General features: G+C 30.7%; 1 long non-coding RNA gene across 1 annotated transcript in view; it reads right to left on the bottom strand.

The window, feature by feature from the left end:
* Nucleotides 1-18,801, bottom strand: part of LOC122271646 (uncharacterized) — a 31,871-nt gene extending 13,070 nt beyond the window's left edge. The window contains exon 1 of the long non-coding RNA XR_011636382.1: nucleotides 18,559-18,801. This is a non-coding gene — a long non-coding RNA (uncharacterized lncRNA). The remainder of the gene's footprint in view (nucleotides 1-18,558) is intronic.
* Between the last annotated feature and the right edge of the window lie 1,199 nt (nucleotides 18,802-20,000).

The raw sequence follows: 20,000 nt of genomic DNA, 5'->3' as shown, positions 1-20,000 counted from the left end.
GACCTTATTGCACATCTACATAACAATACTTTTAAAACGACACCTTATTTGTTAAATTCTGTTGCGTAGTTTGGGAGTTTTTAGCGAGACAAAATATTGCTAGCCTATTAATATATAGATTAATATATAGATGTGTGCTCATGAGAATATGTGTATGTATATCTGTAATTGTAATTGCATCTGAATGTGGATGTGTCTGTGGAATATGTTTGCGTATATGCATGTGTATGTGGATGTGGCTGTGCATGTGTATGAGTAAGAAAATGTGTATATGTATGTGTATACGAACTGTTATGTATTTCATGTGTCCCGCTTTTTTCGTTTTTTAAATTTTTATTTTTTAATTGTTATTCTCCACTACAAAAACGGGGTTTTTTAAAATAATTTTTATTTTGATTTTTTTTTTGGTAGCTACTCATTTCCAAAATTTAAATTTTTTCACTCACTGTACACAAAACTTTTCAACTGACATGTGGCACTAATTTGAAATAATCGAATCGACAATAAAAGACAATCGCGAAAATACTAATTTTTCTTTAATTTTTAAATTTATTTTACTTTGTATGTCTTCTTTCTCTTCATTTTCATGTATTGTCATCCAATTCTGAACTATGTGCCAAATTTGAAGTCTGTAACTAGTCGGGAAGTTAGTTTAAAATCGATTACAAAATTCCAACTGAACAGACATACACGAAGGCAAGTTGATATAAACGTGGTAAAATGAATAAAATAAAATGAAATGAATTATAATAAATAAAATAAAGCGTTTTCACGGAGCCTTTACCAAAGGGAAAGAAAAAAAAATTATGCTGGTTCCATTTTTTAAAAATAGTACAAGCGAAATATTGAGTGATGCATATCTTTTGATGATTATCCATACAGCTCAGAAATTTTAAGATCCATAGTTTTTGAGTACATTATACTCGAATGTAGTCTATAAAATTAAATGAGAACGCGATAAAAAAAAAATCTGTTTCTTGATCTTTGAAATCCGCGCACAGAATCCAATTTGTTGGAGACGAGAAGCATATATTATTTGATGAAAGAGAAAATAAGATTGAGTAAAAAACTTTCCTCATTTTAATCATATCCTTGAATTTTGAATTTACATGAGTCTAGAAGAAAATTTTTTTTGAAGAAAAGAAAAAAAAAAATGTCCAATTGATTTTTAGTTTCGGATTTGCTATTTTTTCAACAGAGTAATTTTTTTTAAACGAATTATTAAAACTTTAGTTTATGAATAATTCTTTGTTTTGAGGAATTCCAAAAATGGCCAAAGATTTGAAAATTTAATTAAAGGAAAGCTGAAGTTCCTCCTTTATGAAACCTCCCTCAATGAAAATTGAAAAGCATATTTTATTTTATAACTGTCGCTGAACAGTCGACCCAATTTTGGGTTTACGACTACTACAACTTCGTAGAATTGTAATTTTGAACCCGATCCAGAAGACAAGGGAACTCCTGGATCAAGTATTGGGAGAAATTTACCCTCGTGGAGGACTTTTTGATTGAACTAACCCGCATTTGAGTTACATAGAGAGGAAAAATTTGAAAACCTCCTACGGTTAGCCTGAGTGCAAGGGGACTCTAACCCATGATCCACCTACCACTGAGGATATTTTCCCTTAGCGCTGTGGTCGGTGCGAACCGGTTGCGGAATTCGCATCAACCTAAAATCGCTGGGATTTGAACCCGGCTCTCCTCATTGGGATGCGAACGTTCTATCCCCTGAACCACCACGGCTGAAATTGTATCTTACTGTTAAAATTTATTGTATATAAAATTTATTGTATTGCAAAATTTGTGATATGCATATTGTTAAAATTTAAAAGAAATCTGTTAAATGCTGAAGAAAAGAAAAGTATGAAAAACTCGGTTAGCTCAGCAAAAGTAAGAAAATGTTACTGTTACTGAACAGTTAGTTCAGTAACTGTAAGAATGCTATTTAGTGATTCACATCAATAAAAGAAAAGTCCTATAATTCTCTCTTTTCTTAAAAAATGAGTTTGTAATAATTCCCTTGGGAAAATATATAAACAAGTCCATAAATACATGAACTTTTAAACTAAGTTTATAAAATTTTATGTAACTATTTCAAATAACAACCAAACTAATCAATGCAAGTTACAAGCTTAATACAAAATTTTCTAGCTTAGGGTGCGCAAAATTACTTATTTTCGTTCAGAATTTAGAGCCAATCTCTCAAGCATCTGAAAGCTTTCAAATTTATAGATAAGTATGAAAAATTATATCTGCCATTTTTGTTGGGTATATGTATCTATTTATATCGCACTAGTAGTATAGTCCACCCCTGATGATGCTATCATGTATGTCAGTGCTTTCACTGTAATTTCTTTTCAATATATTTGCTTTTTGATAGTTTGCTATTTCCAGCAGTGCTTTCTTATTTCGTATTAATTTTGCTTTTCTCCTGTTGTGTGATGCTTTTAGCTCTTTGATGAGGCAATAACTTATTTTATTTCATCTTTATTTTATCTTCAAATGTTCTTCGAGCTTCTTCAATTTTATATCTTATACTTTTCCTTCGATTTACATTATTTTTGTATTTATTTCTTAAACTCTCTTTTTTAATTCCATCTTAAAAATGATACTCGTTCACATAGTAGTAATTCCCACCCGGCATTTTAATTCCAATTTCATAAGAATGTAATAATTAATAAGAAATATGAAATGCCTTGAGGGACTTCTCACAAAGTATACTAGCCTAATCATAATTATAATATTATCCCTTGTAAAACACGTTATAGGGATTACTTGTAAAATTTCCCCTTTTAAAATTACTCACATTAAATAGTGAAGCACTTCGATTTTGTGTGATTTAGATGTTCTTCTACCAGTATGAAATGTAATAAATATAATTTTAGAATGACCTGGACTGAGAGACCTGTTTTATCCCACATTTCGGTTGGTTGGCTGATTAAAGTTTATTGGCACAAGAGCCAGATATGGCTATGCGCCAGCCACAAGGTTAAAAAAAATGGCTTTCTTTTTAAACCAGTGGATATAGTCCTATTTCATACATAATTTTAACGTTAACATTAATAATCATAATTAATTAATAATATTAATAAATTTAACGTAACATAATTTTAATATTTTTGCATACATTATATACATACATAATTTTGTTTCAGAGAGAATTTTAATCTTTGCATTAATAAAGATAAAAAGATTTATGCAACATTTTTGAAAACATTTCATTTCACAACATTTCTTTTCATTCTTACAACTATTCAAAATTATTTATTCTCTTAAAAATTGCTTTCCGAATAAATTTCCAACATCTACGCTTTCGAAAAATCAATATAAAATGTTAGTTGTGAGCTATTAAAAATGGAAGAGAACAGTTGATATGGATGGTTTTAGACGCATCCGTTTTAGAAACAGAACAAAAGATTCCAAAGGAAGTAGAAGAAGGGGATGTCAACAATGTCATAAAGTTTTATCGTCAACAGCAATTTAGAATTTTAATGTCTCGCAGAGCAGAGGAGGGACTTATTTTGAAACGAGCTGAGATAAACGAGAAAGTTGTCGTTGCATCCATCGGAAATTCGAACTGCAATTTTCTCATAGTCCAGAAGTGGCTATAAATCGTCAACAATTTTAGATGACACTCATAACGCCCAGAAAAAGTTAAATAAAATTTTAAATTGTACTTGTAATTGGAAAGGCGTCAGACTTGAGTAGTTTCAAAAATTTATTCCTATTTAAAAATTTGAATATTTATTGAAGAAAAAAGCTTTAAAATTATTTAAGGTTTAGAGATATTATGAAGAAAATTAGTTCTCTTACAATAAGAATGAATATCAAACAAATATAATGCTTTTAAAACATAATCCTATTTTAAACTCTATCTTATTTTATCCCATTTTAAACTATTTTATCCTATTTAAAACATTATCCTATTTCAAACTTTAAAAACTCCAACTAAATTTGAAGAAAAACTCCTTAAAATTAATCAAGGTTTCGAGATATTATGGAGAATTTTAATTCTCTAACAATGCGAATGAATGCCAAACAAATGAAGTTATTTTAACCAGTTGGATGTATATATATATCAAATTCTGATCATGCATATAATTTTGCAATAGTATTAGAATATTTACAACTAATCTCTTTATTACACATTTCTGTTATGAGGAGTTTTTAAGAGTCATTATTTTGAACTTCAGACAATGTGAGGTAAAAGCATTTTCTGACTGGCTTGATTTCTTTCAGTCATAAAGTAACAAGAATATTGTGCAAGTTTGAGCGTCTAAAATATTTTCCCCTTTCCCGTAAAAATGGAAAAGTTCAAGGTCTTTTCGTTGGAAGTAAAATAAAGGCATGTTTTAAGGGGTTATTTAAAAAAGCAACAACACCCCAAAATTTTGTTTTGCTGTATGATTAGTGAATCGCTGCTTAGTTATGGACCTTTCTTTTTTAGCGACGATGCCGTTTTGAGAAAAGCTAAACAAAAATTGCAGATTTTGGAATTTTTTTAAACTTTAAATGGATATATGCCTCGATGACTCAGGAAAATGCTGGAGCAATTGCTTGTCCCAATGGAGGACACTGTTATTTAGTTAGGGAATTATTGGGGTGCTGTTGTTTTGCAAGGATTTTCAGGGCAGAAAAACGTCAAAAACCGAATTTTTCACTGACTTTGACGCAGCATTACTCTGAAAAGCTAAATTGCCCAATGGAGATGAGTGCAAGGCAGCGATATACTAATAATACAGCAGAACAAAACTTTCTGGTGTTGTTGCGTTCTTAAAATAAACCCTTTAAAACATACTTATAATTTACTTATAAGGAAATGACTTTCAATGACCTTAAACTTTAAAATTTTCTACATTGGATGGAAACAATTTTTAGGACCTCAAACTTGTCCCATAATCATTTCTCATAACCTACTTCAATATAAAAATAAATCAAGCCAATCAAATAATAATACCAAAATTTCAGATTCTTCTCTTACATTTAAAATAACGGCACTCTTAACCAATTGATAAATAACAATTGATATAAATGAGAAACATGTTGCATTTAGTGGAAATTCGAATTACAATTCTCTCATAGTTCAGAAAAAGCTGTAAGTCGCGAAGAACTTTAAGATTTCAATCTATAATATATGGCGAACGAATTCCGTCAAACTTGAATATATTTATAATTTATTCTATCAAACCTCGAAATTTTATCGATGAAAAATTTTTTAAAATTATTCAATGTTTAGAGTTATTAAAGAAAATGATTATTTTCTTTGAATAACAATAATAATGAATACAAAAAAGAAGTCGTTTATTTTAATCAGTCGCAAAACTGGCGCACTTATTAAATTCTGACCATGTCTATAATTTTGTGACTCATTGTTCAAATATAATCAACGAATCTCTTTATAACTAATTTTTGTTGTAATGAGTTTTTCAGCTTCAAAACACAACTGATATAGACGAGAAGTTCGTCGTTGCGTTCAGTGGAAAAACTCCAATTTTCTTATCGTCGTAAAAATTTTTAACCGTTTGACCAAAATAGAACACCGGTGTCCTTTTTACATATTTTTTTCTGACGCTCTATTTACTGGCTAAAATATATTTCGGTATTTTTTAATTATAAGAAACTGTTCAATAGTTACTAAAAAATCTGAATTGTAGATTATCGGAACTGTATTTGTATTAAAATATGAAGTTTAAAAAAAGTAGTTTAAAAATGATTTTATATTCGGGTTCAAGAATTTATCAATAATTGATTTTGTAATCTAAAAGAATTTCAATGACGAAAAATTGTTTTTCTTAGATAGAAAACGGAAATAGCTAAATTAGCAAATGAGTGGAAATTCGAAAAATTATTGTTTAAGAACTTAGTTGTATCTGCATGGCAACACTTCTGTGTAGTAGTCGTTTGTAGATAAAAGTAGATGGTGTTCTTTCAAAATATAGTGAAGTTGTGATTTAATTACGTTTACGCGAATTAACAGTTATAAAGCTTGTTCTACCAAAATTTGAAGACTTAATCGAAGAAAAAAAGTCTCCGAGTTATTCAAGATTTAATACAATCAAACAATCTACAAATTAAGAGATAGAATCAATTAAAACACTATAATGCAAAGAATCAAACCGTTAAAATATTGTTAGAATTAACGAAACAAACATAATGTTATTTATTTTTTGTTATCTGACGAAACGAATTAAATTAATACCATCAAACAATCAATAAATTGGTTGATTGTCTGAAAGAAACAAATTTTTGAACTTATCGATACTGAAATTTTTAATGTACACATTACCTAGGTATGTGGAAAACTCTTGATTCCACACTTTAACGAACCATCGTAGTTAATCTGCAGATTAGCTATTTATTGCACATATTCTCAACTTTTGCAGATATTCACAACTTGCACATATTACAACAACAGGTTGAAACTTTATGAAGGAAAGGAATCTTAAAATTATTCAAAGTTTAGAGATATTAAGGAGAATTGCATATAACAATAAGAGTGATTTATTAAAATAAGAATTTTGTAGCATATGGATACTTAAATCTCACAAAATTTTCTTCTTTTTTGACGAAACCATTTCCCGGTATATGCTCCGAGCGAACATTTTGTCAAAGTGACGAAACTACAAAAAAATATGGAGGGCTTTGTTGATAACTTTTTCGTGGGTGTCATATACGTTAATCAACGTCTCCCCAACAACACAAAAAGGACAGTTATAAAGGAGAGATAAGTTACATCCATGCCCGCAGCGGGATTCGAATTCGGCATCTTGTTATGAGACTAACTCCTTGACTATCACAGAGAATGGCCAGCCTATGTCTTCATTCTAATTTCGATCGTACAGTCTTCATTCTAGGTCTGTAATTTTAGTTGACAATCTCTTACAGTGCACTATGATGAGGTTTCAAGTTAAGGAAACATTTTCGTCATGTGTTTGAGAGTTCACGTTTTTAGTTATAAATCATGTGACGAAATGATTCTCAAATTTAACGAAATACAGTTCNCTTCAAAGCAGACTATTAGTTATCGTAATCATCTCATACTCCAATTAATTTGCAATTAATTGGTTAAGTAATTAATTAGCAAATTAATTATTAATTAAGTAGCAAATTAATTCATTATTAACCATTAATTAATTAATTAATTTGCAATTACATAATTCAATTAATTTGGAAAATATTTTGAAAAAAAATTTAAAAAAATTTGATGCCAATTTTTTTTTAAAATTCCTAACAGGGTTTTCTGAAAAACTACTGATATATAAAATTTTCGAAATTAATTTTGACAATAGATATGCATATAGTACGTTAAAGTACCACAAAATTAATTGGAGTATGAGATAATTACAATAAAAAATAGTCTGCATTGAAGTAATAAAATACTAATTTTTCTATATATTGAAGTATTTTTTATCTCTCATAGGACCTTCTATGGACCGAAACGAATGTTTCCCCCTAAAATTATTCCTCCATAAGGCATTCATCCCACTAGTTTATTCAAAATTGGCGAGTCACACTTCCCTAGTCTCCCTTGTGAGCTATTTTGCAACTGATCAATGCTATTGCAAGATTCCACCCTCACAAACACGTAAGCAAGTTAATATAAACGTAGTATAATCGTAGTAAAAGCGTTGTTCAAAGGTAAACACATGAATTGTAAAGTCAGTATCTAGTATAGGTTTTGATTTTCTTAAACTGTCGAAACTGGAATTTGAAAACGAAATATTAGCGAAAGAATAAAAAAATCATACGTCAGTCGTTTTGAACATAATTTCAAAATTAAGATTTCCTCATTCACAATAAGGTATTTTACTTTATGAAAGATTTGTAACATTTTCACGGCGTAGAGAAAAATTCGTTTTAAAGTAAAAAGTAATCTTTTGTGTAACAGTTACAGCAGTTTGTGAAATCAGAGCACGTTTCTTGTAAAAGGCGTCGAAGAGGACACGTGATTCGACATTTCTACGACGAGTTGCCGAAACAGGAACAAAGAAATCTTCACAAGTTGAATGCATTTCAATGACACATTTTTTTTATAAACAAAATGGAACTGTTACTTTGCATAGAAAGCAAGCAGCTAAAAAAATATTTATTATTTGCAGCTAGAAACAAAGACGAAAGAACGAAAACCCATGATTTCGTACTAAATTTTCTTTAACTTTTCAATTGCTGTATCCATCGGCAGGAATTTTCTTTTCTTCTATGCATTACTAGAACGTTTCAGATCATTTTGTTGTATTTTTTCAGCCCCTGTATGTTAAAATGTTAGCATGCAGTATTTAATAAAGCATGTTTTTCTACTCATTTCAAAGTGCGGAAGAAGAAGCATTGCTAGAATACGGTTATCTTTTAAATTTCAAACGAAATTGAAGCAGAAGGATATTTAGAAAAAGAAATTCTTTAGTATCAGCTTAGAGTTTGTTAAACTCAAAGATTAACTCAAATCATTGTTGAGTGCAATTTCATAATTCATTTAGGTCCAACGTGCCACCTGAGTTTGTCAAGTTAGGCGTTAATTTATTAAATTGAGCTGAAAATTATTTTCATATTTATTATTTTAATTTTATAACCGACGTTGAACATTTGACTCATTTTTAGGTTAACGGTTATCAATTTGGAGACAAACCCAGAAGATAAGTGAACTTTTGAATCAAGCATTGGGACAAACTAGCCTTCGTGGAGGACTTTTCTTTCTGATGGAAGCAATCCCTATTTTCGTTAAATAGGTAGAAAAACCATGATAACCTTACAAAGTTAACCCGTTTGTAAGAGGATTCTAAACCATTGATCCGCCTACCACTAAGGATAGTTTACGTCAGAATTCTGGTCAGTTTGAGCAGAGAGTGAATTTACGTATCGTCGATACCTGAGTCACCTCATTGAAAGACGAGTGCTCTATCACCTGAGCCATTTTGGCTCTTGATCTAATTGAAAAACATAAAATGAAGACAGTTTAGGCACATAAAAGTAACAGTTCGAACGCTCTCAAACTGCCTGTCCATAATTAGAAAGCCCCCAACCCTCCAGCACCATGTGGGTTCCAAATGCGATGTCATCTACCTTCTCCTGCAGTTTATCTAGAACCGAATGCGACGAATCTATTAAAAAAAAAAAAGAAAAAAGCATAAATGCCCTTATAAGTTCTTTATTCAAAGTTTTGTTTTCGTATTGAAATTTTAAATTTCATAATTTTTTTTTAAAATTAAAATTTTAAAATGAGTAACATGGCATAGTGGAAGCTTTTATCTCGTAAATATTCAATGCAGCTTAGTGGAAAGTAATAATATCTTCTCCTGTCACAGATATTCTCGCAAGGATTGTTTAGATGGATTAAACTATCCAGCTCCAGCACCATGTGTGTTCCAAATGCGATGTCCTCTACCTTCCTCTGCAGTTCCTCTAAAACCGAATGCGACGAATTTTCATAAAAAAAAGAAAATAAAAAATCATAAATGTCCTTATAAGTTCTTGATTTAAAATTTTGTTTTCGTATTGAAATTTTAAATTTCATATAATTTTTTTTAATTAAAATTTTAAAATGAGTAACATGGCATAGTGGAAGCTTTTATCTCGTAAATATTCAATGCAGCTCAGTGGAAAGTAATAATATCGTCTCCTGTCGTAGAAATTCTCTCAAGGATTGTTTAGATAGATTAAACTATCCAGCTCCAGCACCATGTGTGCTCCAAATGCGATGTCCTCTACCTTCCCCTGAAGTTCATCTAGAACCGAATGCGACGAATCTTTATTGAAAAAAAGAGAAAAATGCATAAATGTTCTTATAAGTTCTTGATTTAAAGTTTTGTTTTCGTATTGAAATTTTAAATTTAATAAAATTTTTTAATTAAAATTTTGAAATGAGTAACATGGCATAGTGGAAGCTTTTATCTCGTAAATATTCAATGCAGCTTACTGGAAAGTAATAATATCTTCTCCTGTCATAGATATTCTCTCAAGGATTGTTTAGATAGATTAAACTATCCAGCACCATGTGTGTTCCAAATGCGATGTCCTCTACCTTCCTCTGCAGTTCCTCTAGAACCGAATGCGACGAATCTTTATAAAAAAAAAAGCATAAATGTCCTTATAAGTTCTTGATTTAAAATTATGTTTTCGTATTGAAATTTTAAATTTCATAAATTTTTTTTTTTAATTATAATTTTAAAATGAGTAACATGGCAGAGTGGAAGCTTTTATCTCGTAAATATTCAATGCAGCTTAGTGGAAAGTAATAATATCTTCTCCTGTCATAGATATTCTCGCAAGGATTGTTTAGATAGATTAAACTCATAGAAATAAATTTCTAGATGTATACTAAACTTAAATAAAGAAAGAAAAAACACGCAACTTGGCTGCTTTTATGATTTCAGAAAAAGTTTTTTCCGATGTTGAATTTGTTTTTGAAGTAAACATATCTGAAATATCGTTCAACAATCGTTCTTGCGAAGCCAATAAACAGAACTCAACCTTTTGAGTTGAAAAAAAAGAAGAATTCAACGTCATTTTGAAGAACGATACATACGTATGAAGAGAAAATTGAAATAGGAAGCACCATAATGCTTTCAGTATTGTGAAATCTTTTTCACAATCGGTGCAAAAAATAACCTATATTTTCCATTCAATTTCATATGTAAGATGAAATTTGTATTGAAGAATTTATTTTGATAAAATGGATTTATTGTAAGGAGTTATTCTTTAAAAGGTAAACGAAATTTTCTTTAAATATTTTGTTCTTGTATGTGAAATATGCTATTTCACTGAAATCTATGCTTGCTGAGAGAGGCATGTGGAATACTGAAGCTTAGAGGGATTGGATATAACTGTGAAATGAATATTAGAATGCGCACTCTATTTCAAATCAAGTCCCAATATTTATAGAATTTTATAAGAACCATGTGGTGTATATTTTTCTTAATTTTACTGCTTATTCCAACATAATCAACTTTTTTAAGTGAAATATTTAATAAAATAAGAAGATGAATAACGTGATAGCGGTCGAAATTATTTCAATATCAGTTTGAAATAGGGATGCCACAACTGTGTTCTAATAATTGCTTCAACTTCCTCTCGGTAGTGGAATTCTGTTTTGTAATGCTGTAGATATCAGGTTGTTCGATAGAAACATTCTATATTTTTTAAAAGGCAGCTACATTTGTTTTTAGTTTTGTAGTGGCTTTCTGTTCTTTAATTTCTCCGATATTAATCTTTTATATTTTTGACCAAGAAATAAATTCCTCTTTCATTTACACAGAAGCTTCTTTTCACTAATAAACAATCAATTGATAAATTTTTCAAATTTGCTTATTTGTATAAATTTTGAGAAATAATATAACGTATTAAGTAATATTTAAAGTTAGCAAGCATTCAAGTATTTAGCATGCAATTTTACGATGCAAAGTATTCTAAGCACTCAGCAATAAATTATGTATTTATTACTCGAAGTAATTTAATAACTTTAATATATTTTTTATTAGCTACACATAATTTTACATTTTATTACTGTTTAGTTTTAATGATTCAAAACAAACAATCGATTTTTTTGTATTAGAATTTAGGTTGCTTTATTGTCAGCTAAAAATTCATAAACTATTCAGCAAAGTTCAACTACCAGTTAAAAAACTGATTTTTGTAAAAAAAATAGAAAAGTTTGATAATTTAACGCATCTTAACTTCAAAATTAACACATTTCAAGAAGAATTTATTCCTGGTTAATTTAAAAACTAGTAGTTTTAATTTTTACTCTTGATACTACAAATTTACCAAGTGTAGATCAATAAAGATTGGTTTTTATTGTTAGTTGAATAAATTCTGATCGCAGGAGAGTCAGAATTGAGCCAAGCACGGATGCAAAATACTGCGCAGTTAAAATGTACTTAATGGAACGAGATGGAAAATGTCTGTAATTAATAGCTATTCTCTAATAACAAAACTAGGTAGGACAAGAAAAAATTAAAATTTGAAAAATAAAGATGAAGAAAAATTACAAAACCGATTACCATTGCGGTAGGTTGGTTCTAATGCCACTTGCCACACGGGGAAGCCTGCGTGGTGAAACCGAGCAAATTTAAAGCAGGCTGTGTGCTTGCAGGCTTGTTTTTCAGTGGCGCCATCTATGACCAAGAATTCGACTTCGCCACACCATACGTCACACCTGTTTATAAGGCGGACCCATTCATTCATCCATTCATTCACCCACAGATCGTAATTTTGACCTGAATCAGAGAACGATCGAACCTCCAATCCAGTATTGATTTGTTATGGGAACATGGAGGACCTTTGCGACTCGACAGATTTAACGTGCATCAGTCGCCAACTACACGGGGAGTCTTCGGCAGGCGGGATACAAACCATTGTTGTTAGCGCATTCTTTTTGGCAAGAAAAACGCATGATGTGATCAAGTTTCACCACAAGAAGATCAAGATTTCCAGTTGTCATATATTTATCAATAAAGGTATTGTTAACCTGTAAAATATTTCTTATTATTCTAATTTAGCATCCTAAATGACCCGTCATCCTTATTTAGGTGACACCTTTAGTCCTCATAGTTAGTGTCACTTGTATTCGTCAACTGCTTATTTGAATACTTATAAAATGATCCTGGAAAATGTTTGAACCTTCCGTGGGATATAATAAGACAATCAGAATATTATAAAATTTGCTTATTGAAAAGCATTTTGGGAGTGTAAAACATTAAAGCATTCTATACAAAGCTCAGGTTGTTCTGAATATTTAAAAAAAAGTTGTATTTCTTCAGATTACGTTCTGCCTCTGTTTCAATTTTTTTTATTCGAATAATATCTCTTACTAGCCTACCGGCATGAGTAGGGGACAGGGAACTGGGCTTGCATCAAAAAGGTTCTGGGTTCAAATCCCGGGCGAAGCATGGGCGTTCTTTCCTTCTTTGTATTATCTGTCCTTACTGTGGGAGCAACGTTGGCCCAGCTAATATGGTGCTCCTGAAAGAATGGCCAACAAATCTGACCTTCAGATGCCTGTATGACGAAAGGTCATTCTCCAGGTGGGCATTGGAAGAAAAAATCTTTTGCTAGTACTTTTAATGCTTACATCGTTGAACAGAAGGTTTCATTGCGGACCTAATAAATTTTCAGCAATGAAGTCTCTAAACTTTAAAATATTTATGGTCTGGTTTATGACTCGCAATTTTATAAATCATCAAAGTGTTCAACTGAAATTCTAAGTCGAAGTTAGATACTAAGTTTTCGGTACCATTTGATTTCTTTTCCAATTGTCGTAATATAAGAAGGAATCTGATTTGAATAATTTATACACTTTTATTATGTTTGAAAATTAATAGATATGAAATAGCAGCGCAAGCTTCGTACAGCAACGTGGTCAGACGGAGATTTCGTTGTGAACACTTGAGGCGGTCAATGTGTTGAAGGTAACCTGTAATATTTATATTTTTTTCTTAGTATTCTTCGCTACTAGTACGTTTTTTATTTTGATTATTATTCCAAACTAAGAGTTGAAAAGTAAAAGCGGCGTTTCTTTATTACAACATAAGCAACATTTTATGATTAACATATTTAAATTGGTAACTAAATTAAAACCGGCTTACATTCATTGAGTAAATAGTTACTTTCTTTCAAAATTTTGCTTAAAAATTCTCCAGTTAACATGAAATAATGAATTCATTATTAGGAATTGACTTATCACATTATTACTAAGCATTCTCTTCAACTGAAAACTTTTAACAGTAAGCTTTCATAGCAATCAAGAATAAATAGAAATTTAAAAAGCAAAATTATCGGATCAGCCGCCATGATAATCGAACAAATTCGTTATGCCAATAAAGCCTTAGTTTTAAATGTCATTTTAAATAGGTTATTACTAAGTGCAATGTTTTATATTCAAATCGATGATAGCAAAATAATAAGTGAAATGTTTGGACGGGTAAAATAAGAATCATTAGTGTGAGTTAACATAATTCTTTATGGTAAGCACATTTCAAATAAATAATTTCAAGTTTTTACGAAATGTTTGTGCGAAGAGACAAATATTATTGTGATCAAAGCATGGGGTCCGCTTTCTAGTTATGAAATATATTAAAAGGTTAGGCCTTCCCAGAAATTTGAATTTTTNGGAAAAAAAATAGAAAAGTTTCATAATTTAACCCATCTTAACTTCAAAATTAACACATTTCAAGAAGATTTTATTTAGGGTTAATTTACAAATTAGTTGTTTTAATTTTTTCTCTTGATACTTCAAATTTACCAAGTATAGATCAATAAAGATTGGTTTTTATTGTTAGTAGAATAAATTCTGATAGCAGGAGAGTCAGAATTGAGGCAAGCACGAATGCAAAATACTGCACAGTTCAAATGTACTTAATGTAACAAGATAGAAAATGTCTGTAATTAATAGTTATTCTCTAATAATAAACTAGGTAGGACAAGAAAAAATCAAAATTTGAAAAATAAAGATGAAGAAAAATGACAAAACCGATTTCCATTGCGGTTGGTTGGTTCTAATGCCACTTGCCACACGGGCAAGCCTGCGTGGTGAAACCGAGCAAATTTAAGGCAGAGTGAGCGATTCTTGTTTTTCAGTGGCGCCATCTATGACCAAGAATTCGACTTCGCCACACCATACGTCACACCTGTTTATAAGGCGGACCCATTCATACATCCATTCATTCATCCACAGATAGTAATGTTGACCTGAATCAGAGAACGATCGATCTCCAATCTAGTACCCCCAGAGGTTTGATTTGTTATGGGAACATGGAGGAATTTGCGACTCGACAGAATTTTAACTTGGATCAGTCACCAACTACACGGAAAGTCTTCGGCCGGCGGGGTTCGAACCCACGATTTCCATTGTTGTTAGCGCATTCTTTACGCATGATGTGATCAAGTTTCACCACAAGAAGATCAAGATTTCCAGTTGTCATAAATTTATCAATAAAGGTATTGTTAACCTGTAAAATATTTCCTATTATTCTAATTTAACATCCTAAATGACCCGTCATCCTTATTTGGGTGATACCATAAGTCCTTATAGGAAGTGTCACTTGTATTCGTCAACTGCTTATTTGATTACTTATAAAATGATTCCTGGAAAATGTTTGAACATTCCATGGGATACAATAAGACTATCAAAATATTATAAAAATTGTTTATTGAAAAACTTTTCGGGAGTGTAAAACATTAAAGCATTCTATACAAAGCTCAGGTTGTTCTGAATATTTAAAAAAAAAGTTGTATTTCTTCAGATTCCGTTCTGCCTCTGTTTCAATTTTTTTTTATTGGAATAATATCTTTTGTTAACCTACCGGCATGTGTAGGGGTCAGGGAACTGGCCTTGCATCAAAAAGGTTCTGGGATTGAATCCCGGGCAAATCATGGGCGTTCTTTCCTTCTCTGTACTGTGTCCTTACTGTGGGAGCAACGTCGGCCCACCTAATATGGTGCCTTTGAAAGAGTGGCCAACAAATCCTCCTATATGACGAAAGGTCATTCTCTAGGTGGGCATTGGAAGAAAAAAATCTTTTGCTAGTACTTTTAATGCTTACTTCGTTGAAAAGAAGGTTTCATTTCGGACCCAATAAGTTTTCAGCAAAGAAGTCTCTAAATTTTAAAATGTCTATGGTCTTCTTTCTCGCAATTTTATGAAGCATCAAAGCGCTCAACTGAAATTCTAAGTAGAAGTTAGATACTAAGTTTTCGGTATCATATGATTTCCTTGTCAATTGTCGTGATATAAGAAGCAATTTGATTTGAATAATGTATACACTTTTCTCTTATTATGTTTGAAAATTAATGTATATGAGCTAGTAGTGCAAGTTTCGTACAGCAACGTGGTCAGACGGAGATTTCGTTGCAAACACCTGAGGCGGTCAATGGGTTGAAGGTAACCTGTAATATTTATCTTTTTTTCTTAGTATTCTTTGCTACTAGTACGTTTTCTGTTTTGATTATTATTCCAAACTAAGAGTTGAAAAGTAAAAGCGGCGTTTCTTTATTACAACATAATATTTTTATATTGTATCATTAAGCAACATTTTATGATTAACATATTTAAATTGGTAACTAAATTATAACCGGCTTACATCCATTGAGTAAATAGTTACTTTCTTTCAAAATTTTGCTTAAAAATTCTCCAGTTAACATGAAATAATGAATTCATTATTAGGAATTGACTTTTCACATTATTACTAAGCCTTCTCTTCAACTGAAAAATTTTAACAGTAAGCTTTCATAGCAATCAAGAATAAATAAAAGTTTAAGAAGCAAAATTATCGGATAAGCCGCCATGATAATCGAACAAATTCGTTATGCCACTAAAGCCTTAGTTTTAAATGTCATTTTAACTAGGGTTATTACTAAGTGCAATGTTTTATATTCAAATCGATGATAGCAAAATAATAAGTGAAATGTTTGGACGGGTAAAATAAGAATCATTAGTGTGAGTTAACATAATTCTTTATGGTAAGCACATTTCAAATAAATAATTTCAAGTTTTTACGAAATGTTTGTGCGAAGAGACAAATATTATTGTGATCAAAGCATGGGGTCCGCTTTCTAGTTATGAAATATATTAAAAGGTTAGGCCTTCCCAGAAATTTGAATTTTTTCCCCTTTTGCTTAAATGAGGCCTTTTCCATTAAAATGATGTACTCAGATTTTTAAAAGCAGGGAAAATAACAAGATCTTCGCAATTTTACACAGCCTCTTACAGTTCACTGGGGGCCTCCCGGGTGATCGGTATTGCCCACCAAACGCTGTGCAAAGCATGGAGGTATCGGGTTCAAATCCCGCTGTCACCCTGGATACATCTTCATTCCGTCCTTCTCTGTATGGTGCTATCTATCCTACTTGACAAAGGTTTATAAGCCTTAACTGAGTACACAAGCCTGCAAATGTATGTTGTACCAATAAATAAATAAAACACTATCCACTGCCTGCCTCTAGAAAAAGTCAGAATTGTTTCTTCCTAAGCCCTATTTTTCAAGTAGTTCGAATTTAGAATTAGAGCAAACCATTTCCGAACGAACTCAATTTTAAACTGTAGGTTTAAAATTACATTCTTTACAGAAGTTCGTGGGATTGTTTCTTTACAAAGCTTAGTTTTTTTCTTATAAACAATTTCCAGGCAATTTAATTTGGAAGTTGCGGATTCAAAAACGATGCGCTGTTCTTCGAAAAATCAATAAATCAAAAATACTACTACGTATATCTATAGCTGTTGGCATATCTAACCAAATAAATTTGTTATTTTTCAAGTTATCTTAAGAATTACAGGTGCTGCTGGTCCGATCGTTCAACCCCGAGAAAGGAATACTTCATCGAGGAAAGTATACATACAATATTTTTTTAATAGAGCATTTGCAAAAGATAAATATTTACAGTTCATTAATTGTATAACAGTTTTTTTCCTCACAATTTTAATTCATTCCATTGTGTCTTTGCAAAATTGTCCCGAAACATGCTTACTTTACCGTCTCTAGTGTTTTCCCTTAAAATAATCAATGGAGAAATTTAAACATTTAACCTTAAACCTATTCATGTGACAATCAAACCACCAAATGCATAACAACAGTTTTTTTCCCTCACAATTTTAATTCATTCCATTGTGTCTCTACAAAATTGTCCCAAAATATGCTTACTTTACCGTCTCTAGTGTTTCTCAATCCCTTAAAATAATGGATGGAGAAATTGAAGCATTTAACCTTTAGCCTATTCTTGCAACAATCAAGTCTCCCACTTATTCTCTCTATATCCTAAAAATTGTTGGTTCTGATCCGTTTCGGGGTTCCATTAGACCGTGAACCACAGTACCTAAATTTACTACATAGCATATATATTGCTACAATTAATTGAGCATTACTGGAATCAATAATTGTGGGGTAATTTTTTTGCGAAGCGAAATTTTAAGCGACGTATGGGATGCTTTGCATTATGAAACCCTCAGCTTAATCAGTGTGCAGATACTTGTCAAAATTTCAAACGAGGTTTAGGATCTTTTTATGTCTGAAATCCTAAAATAATATACAGATACGTACTTAAATTTTTAAAGAAGTATGGTTTTGTTTTGATTCTGAGATCCTCAGCTAAATTGATGTACGGATAAGTACTAAAATTTCAAACGAAATTTGGAATAATTTTGAATCTGAAGTAAATTGATATTTGGATTTGCGATTTCAAGAGTAATTTGGGATGATTTTGATTCTGAAATCCTCAGCTCAATTAATATACAGACCAAAATTTCAATCGAAGTATGGGAACTTTTTGTTTTGGAAATCCTCAATTAATATGCAGATACGTACTGAAATTTCAAACGAAGTATGGGATGATTTTGATTCTGAAATTCTCAGCTCAATCGATATACTGATAACTATGGAAATTTCAGACAAAATTTGGGATACTTTTCTACCTTAAATGCTGAGATCAATTAATATTTGGATAAGAACTGGAATTTCAAGCGAAAATCGGAATGATTTTGAAAACATCATTTTAAAAATGTATTAACTATGTTTCTAACTGTGTTATTATAGAGTATGTTTATTTAAAAAAATACTTACCTAGAAAAATACTTACCTATTTCTCTTTAAACTATAAGTTTATAAATTGCTATATAAAATAGAAAGCATTTCAGCAATTTCAAACGAAAAATTCTTGACATTTGTGAAAAGTTTTGCCACTTGAGTTCGCAACTAGGATAAACATGCCACACGTAGATGACTTGCCAAAAGGAAAGATAAGCAAAAGGACCACTTTTATGCGGTCTACGAAAGACGTCATGTTTTGTTGTTTATGAAAACATTTCAGGTCGTGTCAGCTAGATACACAAAGAGGAAAATTTTTGGGACAGACACTCTTTTAGTAAACGAGAGATAGGAGAGGTTTTTATTTATTTTTATTGCCTAAAAGACGTTTTATCGAAATGTTTTTTTACCAGCCTTATTATTTTCGTAAAAATAAAGATTATTAAATGATAAATAGGCGCAATGATAAATTATGATTTGGTGTAAATTTTATGTCTTTCTTTATCTTAATTTTTTTTAATTACAATTGTTTAGGATAGAAACCAACTAATTTTTTAATGTTTAAGTAATCAAACACACCAAACTTTATTTAGCATTTTTTAACATAGATTAATTATTTCTTCGAATTCGAAGTTCGGTATACAAAAAGGAATTTTTTTCCCATTCATTCAGATTTTTTCCAATAATATTTTGTCAACTAAGTAATGTAAAATAAATTTAAGAAATTTTTTTTGCTTGAATTTTTTTTTCTTGTTTTTAATTGCCATTTGTTGTTTATTGTAAATTGTCAAAAAAATTAAATAAATGAGAAAACTAATAAATTCACAAATTACGCGCTATTTCATACACTACTCATAAAGGATCACTACTTATTTCAATTTTATTGTATCTACCAAAAATACTTGCTGCATCTAAAATGTAATTTTAAAGAAACTTAGAACTGAAGTAAATAATAATAGTTTTTTTCAAATAATAATTTATTTAAATAATGAATATGAGAATTGGAATCCCATCGAAAGTACTTGCGTAGTTAGAGCTTTTTAGATCTCCAAATTTGACCTACCACCCTTAAAGGTCAATTCCTTAGTATTTCATTGTGAAAATAAATAAAAGAAAGGTATATAATTGTTTAAAAAATTTAGGTTAAGGCTTGATACATAGATATCTAAAATTTACATTTTCTGAGTTTAAATTTAGCGGCCATCTTGAATTTAAAGAGAACGAGAAGGGGTCAAAAATTGTGAAATTATTATGTAAACTAGGTTGTCAATTTTTTTCGGCTTTGGTATCTTAAATGGTTGAGTTTCTCTTGTCGAAGCCCTGACTACATGAATGAAGTTCATTAGCAGCGGAGAATACATTAACAAAAAGCACTTTTAATTCTTTAAAAATACATAATGTGAAGAAGGAATTTTTTAAAAATCGGTTTATCAGTGATTGTCATAAAATTAGGGGTTATGTCAGACAGATAAATTCGAAGTTCTGAAACATCAT

Source organism: Parasteatoda tepidariorum, chromosome 3 (assembly GCF_043381705.1).
Source record: "Parasteatoda tepidariorum isolate YZ-2023 chromosome 3, CAS_Ptep_4.0, whole genome shotgun sequence".
NCBI lineage: Eukaryota > Metazoa > Arthropoda > Arachnida > Araneae > Theridiidae > Parasteatoda > Parasteatoda tepidariorum.
Note: the sequence above shows the minus strand (reverse complement) of the source record. Positions and strands in the feature narration are given on the sequence as shown.